General features: G+C 42.4%; 1 pseudogene across 1 annotated transcript; it reads left to right on the top strand.

Annotated features, from left to right (window-relative positions):
• The first annotated feature begins 1,535 nt into the window (after positions 1-1,535).
• Positions 1,536-7,765, top strand: LOC306918883 (E3 ubiquitin/ISG15 ligase TRIM25-like; annotated as a pseudogene). Its single transcript has 3 exons — positions 1,536-1,614; positions 4,342-5,939; positions 6,311-7,765. The product of its transcript is annotated as an E3 ubiquitin/ISG15 ligase TRIM25-like (transcript).
• Positions 7,766-10,339: the final 2,574 nt, after the last annotated feature.

Here is a 10,339-nt window from a genome sequence, read left to right as displayed (position 1 = left end):
GGGATGTCCCATTTGAAATCGGTAAGTCAGTGAGGGCTCAGCCCCGCCCCTTTATGTGCCCTTTGCCAAAGTCAGCATCGATGCAGACTTTGGATGACTTTGGCAAAGAAATTACCGACAGTTCATAGCGTTACCAGGCGAATGAGGGGGATCCTCCGAACATCAATCATTTAAGTATGTAAATTAGTTATGTATCGCGGTTAGAATGTCAACAAACACAATAGTGCTTTCTCACTGTTCTCAAAGGGAGACGGAATGGAAAGATAGGCTATATATTTAACAATAATAATGAGGGAAACATGATGAGAAATGACTAATGAGCAAAGTAAAATAATATGGAAATGCAATTTATAATGAATATTATTCTATATTAATATTACAACCCCTATCACACAGGAAAGTGTATTTATGAAACTAATAATAAAACGATTAGCTTAAATACTAAAATAGACATGATAGACATGTATAAAAGGCCAAGCATGTAGGCACTGGCTGTGAATAAGGACAGTTTGTATAAAGTGATGCAAAGTGTCAAGGGACAAATTAGCCAGTGGGGCCGTGGCCCAGGGGCCCTTGGCTCTCAGGGGCCCTTCAGAGAAACTGGACTGCACGGTAATAGATTTGACGCCCTGAAAAGGGCTCCTGGGGCCCTTCATTGGCCATTGATTTAGTTAAATTTAGGTAAAAAAGATGATAAAAAGACGGAAAATCACGAAAATGTCGCGTGCACACGTGCTATGGGGGCCCTGCAAAACGTACCGGCCCAGGGGCCCTCGTGGGGGTTAATCCGTCCCCGAGTATCATGAATGGCGGACTCATATCTTCAAAGTGCTGTCCCATTCCTTTCACAACAATTTGGAGCCCTTGCAGCCTCTCACCCTCAAGCACTTACAGCTGACGTCACTAAAGTTAATGAGGGTTCAGGGATCAGGGCTTGAGGGAGGCAATAGAGGGTATGCGCGTGACATCATCGTACCTGGAAGTTATGCAGGAACGCCCACTGAGTGGCAAAAACCTACTTCTGGCCTTGACAGCCCATTCATCCAAACAGAAAAGTCCTGTCTGATTGCATTAAACAATGTTAAACTCACCAACATTGCAGCTGTAAGAAAAGCTTGAATTATCCTCTCTTATCTGCAAAGTTTTTGTTTCATGAAAATCCACCATAGAAACGTTATGAGCTACTTTCTGTCAAGAAATGCCCTGCATTTGATTATTTTTCTAAGTGTCAGAGTTTGGAAGTGCTTGTTTTCAATAACACAACATTTTGCTGCCTCCTGCATTATGTGACATTTAGAAACATGTGGTACGCAGGACGGTTGAGTGATTTCCAACGAGCGCTTCCAAACTCCAACACTCCATGCTGCTCAATGTTTTGCCACTCAGTCTAGATGAGGGGGGCGTGTCCAGATGGGAAAATCATGAAACATATGATGTAATGGGCGTGGCTAGAGATTCAGGGGGTGGAGCCAGGCTGTGTTTAAACGCTGTGCTGTGTGAGAATCAAAGGTAGAACCGTCTCACACACACTGACAGCAGAAAGCAGATTCTACAACAACCTGCTATCAACAAGATTATCCTCGTTAGCAGAGCAGACTAAAAGCACACAGACAGGTGAGTACAGTATTGACAAGGTGGATTTATAATTTAGCATTTTATGTAGAAGTAGCATTCTACAATGTAGGCCTACACCCATAGCCTTGATGACTATTTATTATTGTATTTGACATTACAGAGTGTCTGATAAATGCCTAAATTGTAAGGTGTTCACTACACAACGCTAAACAAAACAATGGCTGAAATGACAGTTCTTCTCTTTGTCTGAATGACGCGTTTCAGTGGTATATTTACTCTGGTTTGTTTAATACTTTATACTTCCACTGTTTCCACCACATCTCAGAGGGAAATATTGCACTTTAATGTACTTATGTTTACGTCCACTACAGTTATGTTAAAACATTAGTTTATACTGGTCACGTTGTAGATTTAGATTACAACACATGCATTAACCAATTCAGACATATTTAAGACTTGGGCTGTCGGCTTTTCAAAAATAACTGTTATACATTATAGAGTTACAGTCAGACATTAAGACTAAGAAATAAATCCTGGGGACTTGTTTCCATTATTGTCCTATGTGTTCAATTAATCAACATAGAATACAAAAAAAAAATCACTCGTGTGAAGTGTGGGGCGCTCTTATCATCATGCATCACATTCCGTGCTCAGCCAATCAAATCATCACAAATGTCATTCTGGCCAATCACTTTTGGCGTCTTCCACTTTCTGCCCTCACTTTTTATCCTCAATATGTACTTTGCTCAGCCAATCAAATCATCGCAAATCAAAGTAAAACGGAGGTTATAGTGTTTGGACCTAGCTGTCCTGGTATCGTTCCCACTGACCTAGGTTCCCTGCAGCCATCTGTGAAAACCTGTGGTCTCTAACCTTGGCGTCAAACTAGACAACCCCCTTAAACTGGATAAACAGGTAAATGTGGTAGTCAGATCAAGTTATTATCACCCAAGGCTGCTGGCTAAAATCAAGTCTGTGCTACAGTATCCTTTAGCGATTTTGAGAGGGTTATCCATGCCTTTATTTCCACGCGGTTGGTTGGACTACTGTAATGCACTTTATGTTGGTTTAAATCAAGCCTCCCTTGCTCGACTCCAGCTAGTCCAGAACTCTGCCGCACGTCTACTCACAGGTACTCGCATTAATCTGGGGGTCCTTGACATGAAAAAACAACATTAGGAAGCAAGCCCAAAATTACCAGCTACTTGAGAAACAATCCCGACAAACTACCAATATTTATAAATGACATTACAGAAAAACAAGCCCCAAAGTCACTTATAATGAGCAGACATGGCAACACTGTAAACACGAAAACCCCTTGATATGGGGCTCCGCAAAAACAAACAAGCATAAGGAAAAAGGAAACAGAAATCAATGTCCACAAATAAATTGATCAAAGTGTCCTTCACATGCTGGCATCGTGATGACCTCTGTGTGTGTTTAGTGAAGTCTACATGCTTAATCCATGTGTGTGCGTCACAATAGCATGCTAGCATCCTAATAGCATCCCAAGCCTAAGGCGCGATTCATACTCCTATTTTAGAGCCGAATAAAAGTCGGTTCGGCTCTGTAGAGCCTACAATGTGACGTCATTTGAGGTTCGTGGGGGCGGGTACCGTCCTAAAGTCGGCTCTACGGTACTACTGAAAATTTCTGACGAGCCGAAATAATTTCGGCACTACAGTGCCGAAACAGCGGTAAAATAGGAGTATGAATCGGCCCTAAGTCACCTAGAATCCTATGACTTTAGGCAAGAAGTGAAAAACTTTTTTTTCCTTGGTCATGTTTATCTGTCTTTAGTATCTGCCTAACTCTACTCTCCTAACACAAAAAGTGGTCAAAAAATAAATGTAATATTTAATTATATGATATACTACATTTAATAAATACAATTTGTTCTGTCATTTCATATTATATATAGTATTTATTTTTTGTTTTTTGTTTGTTTTTTAAATGTTGTTCATAATGAAGTCATGTTTAGAAAAGGAGGATATTATAGCTAATATAAATAAAGCAAATCCACAGCAACCAGAAGTACTGAATTACTGGATGGTGATTTGTCCAAACAGCTTTGTGGGAATACAAATTGCAGAATGCATTTCCCCAGCAGTGGACAAGTCCACTGACACCAGTGATAATGGTCAGTTGGTGGTGTTTGTGAGGTATTATGATGAGGGTATGAGGCAAAGGTGGAGTTTATTGAGTATTAATTTAGTTTTTGAGTGGTGCAACCACTATAGACAGCTATGTGTGTGGCCTCCCTGTGTCCGAGCACGGAAATAGCGTTTTTTCAGTTCCACGTATTTTGTAGCTGCAGATATCGTGATATATCGTTGATGAAATTGCATACAATATATCGATATCGGAAATATTGCAATATATCGAATATCGTGATATTATCGTTATTGAGGGCCTAATATCGCGATATATATCGTATCGTGAGGTACCCATATCGTCCCACCCCTAATGTCCGCCACTGCTATGCCCTAAATCAGGGGTGGGCAACTTTGACGATGGAGAGGGCCACTATATTTCCACACTCACTCCAGAGGGTCACATTTCATATTACTGTCATAGCAAGAATTGCCGATCTACAAGCTCAAAACGCGTCGCAATGCGACGCATTTTGAGCTTGTAGATCAGCCCCCGGGCCCCCGGGCCGCCAGTTGCCCATGTATGCCCTAAATGGTATACTTTGTGTTATTTTGTATAAATGAAGAGCAGTATAATTGACAATCATTTTCATGTTTTCACTTTTATTCTCAGTGTGTAGAAATGGGGTGCCCCATCAGTCTCCATTCTGAAGAGCAGCTCAAGTGTTCTATCTGTCTGGATGTGTTCACTGATCCAATCACCACTCCATGTGGACACAACTACTGCAACGCCTGCATCACACAGCACTGGGACAGCAGTGATGTGTGCAAGTGTCCACTATGTAACAAAACCTTCTCTACGAGACCAGAATGCTCAGTTAATAAAGTTCTCGCAGAGATGGCTGATCAGTTCAGGACGTCAAAGAAGCTCAAGGAAACGTCCAACACAAACCAAGAACCTGCTAAACCAGATGAAGTGTCCTGTGACATCTGTGATGCAGGGACCAAGATGAATGCTCTGAAGACCTGCCTGGTGTGTCAGATCTCCTACTGTGAGACTCACCTGGAGCCTCACCTGAGACTCACAGCATTAAAACGACACAAACTAATCGACCCTGTGAAGAACCTGGAAGACGTCATGTGTAAGAAACATGACAGACCTCTGGAGCAGTTCTGTAAGACCGACCACATGTGTGTTTGTCAGTTCTGCACTCAGTTAGACCACAAGTCACATCAGATTGTATCTCTGAAAGAGGGATACGATGGACAGAAGGCTGAACTTGGAAAGACAGAGGCTGAAGTTCAGAAGATGATCAGGGAGAGAAGACTGAAGATTCAGGAGGTCAAACACAGAGTGAAGCTCAGCAAGAAAGATGCAGACAGAGAGATAGCAGACAGTGTGCAGGTCTTCACTGCTCTGGCGAGATGTATTGAGAGAAGCCAGGCTGAGGTCATTGGTGTGATTGAAGAGAAGCAGAAAACAACAGAGAAACAGGCTGAAGGCTTCATCAATGAGCTGCAACAGGAAATCACTCAGTTGGAGAAGAGAAGCTCTGAGCTGAAGCAGATCTCACTCACTGAAGACCACCTCCACCTCCTCCAGAACTTCACCTCCATCAAGACCCCTCCACCCACCAAGGACTGGACAAAGGTCAATGTCCATCAGTCTTCATACGTGGGGACAGTGAGAACAGCTGTGGCTCAGCTGGAGAAGACACTCAGTGAAGAAATGGAGAAGCTGCGTGATGCTGAGCTGAAGGGGATCCAGAAATATGCAGTGGATGTAACTCTGGACCCTGATACAGCAAGTCCCTGGCTCATCCTGACTGAAGATGGAAAACGGGTGCATAATGTAGACGTAAAAAAGAAGCTCTCTGACAACACACAGAGATTCTCTAAATGTCCCAGTGTCTTAGGAAAACAAAGCGTCTCATCAGGAAGGTTTTACTATGAGGTTCAGGTTGGAGGGAAGACTGCCTGGGATGTAGGAGTGGTCAGAGAGTCCATCAACAGGAAAGGAGAAATCTATCTGAGTGCCAACAATGGTTACTGGACTATAGGGTTGAGGAATGTAAATTAGTACAGGGCTGCTTATGGCCCTGCTGTCCTCCTCCCTGTAAAACAGGAGCTCCAGAAAGTGGGAGTGTTTGTGGATTATGAGGAGGGTCTGGTCTCCTTTTATGATGTGGAGACCAGAGTCCACCTCTACTTTTACACTGGCTGCTCCTTCACTGAGAGACTCTATCCATACTTCAGTCCAGATTTGAACCTGCTCCTCTGATCATCTCTCTTGTCAATCAGTCAGATTAGACTCATCCTGAACTTTACCTGAATAAGGTTCATTTTTTCAGACAACAAATGTGTTCCTCAAAGGTGTGGTTTTAGTCATGTGTCACGTTAAATTAAGTAATTAAACTGTTGTTCCTTACAGGTGTACTGAAACACAAGAACTATAATGTTACATGTCTGAAGCCGAATACTTATTCCCTGTCTTTGAGAGCGTTGTCTACATTTCTACCTTTGATACTTGTATAATTTGTATACACTTTTATAATTGTTAGTTTTATTTCATGGCATTTAAATGCACGGTAATACGTTGCAATAAGAATACAGCGATTCTGATGTAAACCATTGGTCTCTAGGAGACCAGAATGCTCAGTTAATAAAGTTCTCGCAGAGATGGCTGATCAGTTCAGGACGTCAAAGGAGCTCAAGGAAACGTCCAACACAAACCAAGAACCTGCTAAACCAGATGAAGTGTCCTGTGACGTCTGTGATGCAGGGACCAAGATGAATGCTCTGAAGACCTGCCTGGTGTGTCAGATCTCCTACTGTGAGACTCACCTGGAGCCTCACCTGAGACTCACAGCATTAAAACGACACAAACTAATCGACCCTGTGAAGAACCTGGAAGACGTCATGTGTAAGAAACATGACAGACCTCTGGAGCAGTTCTGTAAGACCGACCACATGTGTGTTTGTCAGTTCTGCACTCAGTTAGACCACAAGTCACATCAGATTGTATCTCTGAAAGAGGGATACGATGGACAGAAGGCTGAACTTGGAAAGACAGAGGCTGAAGTTCAGAAGATGATCAGGGAGAGAAGACTGAAGATTCAGGAGGTCAAACACACAGTGAAGCTCAGCAAGAAAGATGCAGACAGAGAGATAGCAGACAGTGTGCAGGTCTTCACTGCTCTGGCGAGATGTATTGAGAGAAGCCAGGCTGAGGTCATTGGTGTGATTGAAGAGAAGCAGAAAACAACAGAGAAACAGGCTGAAGGCTTCATCAATGAGCTGCAACAGGAAATCACTCAGTTGGAGAAGAGAAGCTCTGAGCTGAAGCAGATCTCACTCACTGAAGACCACCTCCACCTCCTCCAGAACTTCACCTCCATCAAGACCCCTCCACCCACCAAGGACTGGACAAAGGTCAATGTCCATCAGTCTTCATACGTGGGGACAGTGAGAACAGCTGTGGCTCAGCTGGAGAAGACACTCAGTGAAGAAATGGAGAAGCTGCGTGATGCTGAGCTGAAGGGGATCCAGAAATATGCAGTGGATGTAACTCTGGACCCTGATACAGCAAGTCCCTGGCTCATCCTGACTGAAGATGGAAAACGGGTGCATAATGTAGACGTAAAGAAGAAGCTCTCTGACAACACACAGAGATTCTCTAAATGTCCCAGTGTCTTAGGAAAACAAAGCGTCTCATCAGGAAGGTTTTACTATGAGGTTCAGGTTGGAGGGAAGACTGACTGGGATGTAGGAGTGGTCAGAGAGTCCATCAACAGGAAAGGAGACATCTATCTGAGTGCCAACAATGGTTACTGGACTATAGGGTTGAGGAATGTAAATGAGTACAGGGCTGCTTATGGCCCTGCTGTCCTCCTCCCTGTAAAACAGGAGCTCCAGAAAGTGGGAGTGTTTGTGGATTATGAGGAGGGTCTGGTCTCCTTTTATGATGTGGAGACCAGAGTCCACCTCTACTTTTACACTGTCTGCTCCTTCACTGAGAGACTCTATCCATACTTCAGTCCAGATTTGAACCATGGTGGTAGTAACTCTGCTCCTCTGATCATCTCTCTTGTCAATCAGTCAGATTTTTTTCAGACAACAAATGTGTGGTTTTAGTCATGTGTCACGTTAAATGAAGTAATTAAACTGTTGTTCCTTACAGGTGTACTGAAACACAAGAACTATAACGTTACATGCCTGAAGCCGAATACTTATTCCCTGTCTTTGAGAACGTTGTCTACATTTCTACCTTTGATACTTGTATAATTTGTATACACTTTTATAATTGTTAGTTTTATTTCATGGCATTCAAATGCACGGTAATACGTTGCAATAAGAATACAGTGATTCTGATGTAAACCATTGGTGGTTTTATAAATTATATCGCTGCATATTATTCTAGAAAATGGAAAATATGATTCTTTCAAATAAATCAGCATTTATAATGAATGTGCAAATGCCATTACACAGCTTGAATTTGCTCACTTTGTGGTGAAAATAATAAAAACAAACTTCAAAGAAACACTAACTTTGGATGTTTTCCATAGAATGTAGTAAATGTTGTTCATCTTAGGGGGCGTGTCCAGCAGGGTATCTCTTATCATCATACATGAAATGAAATGATTACTATATTTACCCAGGGTATCTGGGCTAAGCTCAAGAACTTGTTTCCAGCCAGGCCCTGCTCATTGAACACATTTCATCGTAGTGGTTCAATGCCTTGTTCAAGGGCACTTCAGCGGTGGTAATTTTAACGTGTCGGACAGCTGATTCGAACTAGCGACCTTCCGGTATCAAGACCGCTCCGCTATCCGTTCGGCCACCGCTGCCACATCATCACATTCCGTGCTCGGCCACTCACATTATCACAGACGCAGAAAGCTGGGCCACCAGCTTTGTGTGTAACCAGAGTCAGACTCCATTCACATGTATGGTAATGAAACCAGAGTCAGACTCCATTCACATGTATGGTAATGAAACCAGAGTCTGACTCCATTCACATGTATGGTAATGAAACCAGAGTCAGACTCCATTCACATGTATGGCAATGAAACCAGAGTCAGACTCCATTCACATGTATGGGAATGAAACCAGAGTCAGACTCCATTCACATGTATGGTAATGAAACCAGAGTCAGACTCCATTCACATGTATGGTAATGAAACCAGAGTCAGACTCCATTCACATGCATGGTAATGAAACCAGAGTAAGACTCCATTCACATGTATGGTAATGAAACCAGAGTCAGACTCCATTCACATGTATGGTAATGAAACCAGAGTCAGACTCCATTCACATGTATGGTAATGAAACCAGAGTCAGACTCCATTCACATGTATGGTAATGAAACCAGAGTCAGACTCCATTCACATGTATGGTAATGAAACCAGAGTCAGACTCCATTCACATGGTAATGAAACCAGATTCAGACTCCATTCACATGCATGGTAATTAAACCAGAGTCAGATTCCATTCACATGTATGGTAATGAAACCAGAGTCAGATTCCATTCACATGCATGGTAATGAAACCAGAGTCAGACTCCATGCACATGCATGGTAATGAAACCAGAGTCAGACTCTATTCACATGTATGGTAATTAAACCAGAGTCAGATTCCATTCACATGTATGGGAATGAAACCAGAGTCAGACTCCATTCACATGCATGGTAATGAAACCAGAGTCAGACTCCATTCACATGCATGGTAATGAAACCAGAGTCAGACTCCATTCACATGCATGGTAATGAAACCAGAGTCAGACTCCATTCACATGGTAATGAAACCAGATTCAGACTCCATTCACATGCATGGTAATTAAACCAGAGTCAGATTCCATTCACATGTATGGTAATGAAACCAGAGTCAGATTCCATTCACATGTATGGCAATGAAACCAGAGTCAGACTCCATTCACATGTATGGGAATGAAACCAGAGTCAGACTCCATTCACATGCATGGTAATTAAACCAGAGTCAGACTCCATTCACATGTATGGTAATGAAACCAGAGTCAGATTCCATTCACATGCATGGTAATGAAACCAGAGTCAGACTCCATTCACATGTATGGTAATGAAACCAGAGTCAGATTCCATTCACATGTATGGGAATGAAACCAGAGTCAGATTCCATTCACATGTATGGTAATGAAACCAGAGTCAGACTCCATTCACATGTATGGTAATGAAACCAGAGTCAGACTCCATTCACATAAATAAAATATAATATAACCAATGTAACAAAAAATATATATCACGGCCCTCTACCATATTTGCCGAATTTCGCGGAGAACTGTCAAAACCGCTAAAATGGCACATTTTTCACGGAAAAAATAACGGGTCTACGCCCTTTACGGCCTCAAATTTTGAGGAAACACAGATGATTAGTTGAGATAGTGGTACATTTCACCCAGTTGAGTGTAGACCCTTTGGGTAGTGGCTAGGGAAACCCAAATCACAACTTTCTGGATGAGAAATGCTGGCAGTTGACAGGTGAATTAATGAATTAATGCTGGCGGGGAATGTGTTAAATATATTGACTGCCATTGACTTCAGTTTTCAGTGAATACGATAGAGGGCGCTCTTCCGCAACCTCTGACTGATCCTACGACTCGAATGTTATAGGATTTATAAGTTATAGGACCAGTAAGA

The sequence above is a fragment of the Electrona antarctica genome, assembly GCF_951216825.1.
Source record: "Electrona antarctica genome assembly, contig: scaffold_651, whole genome shotgun sequence".
NCBI lineage: Eukaryota > Metazoa > Chordata > Actinopteri > Myctophiformes > Myctophidae > Electrona > Electrona antarctica.
The sequence above is the reverse complement of the archived record's forward strand: the minus strand, read 5'-3'. Positions and strand labels throughout refer to the sequence as shown.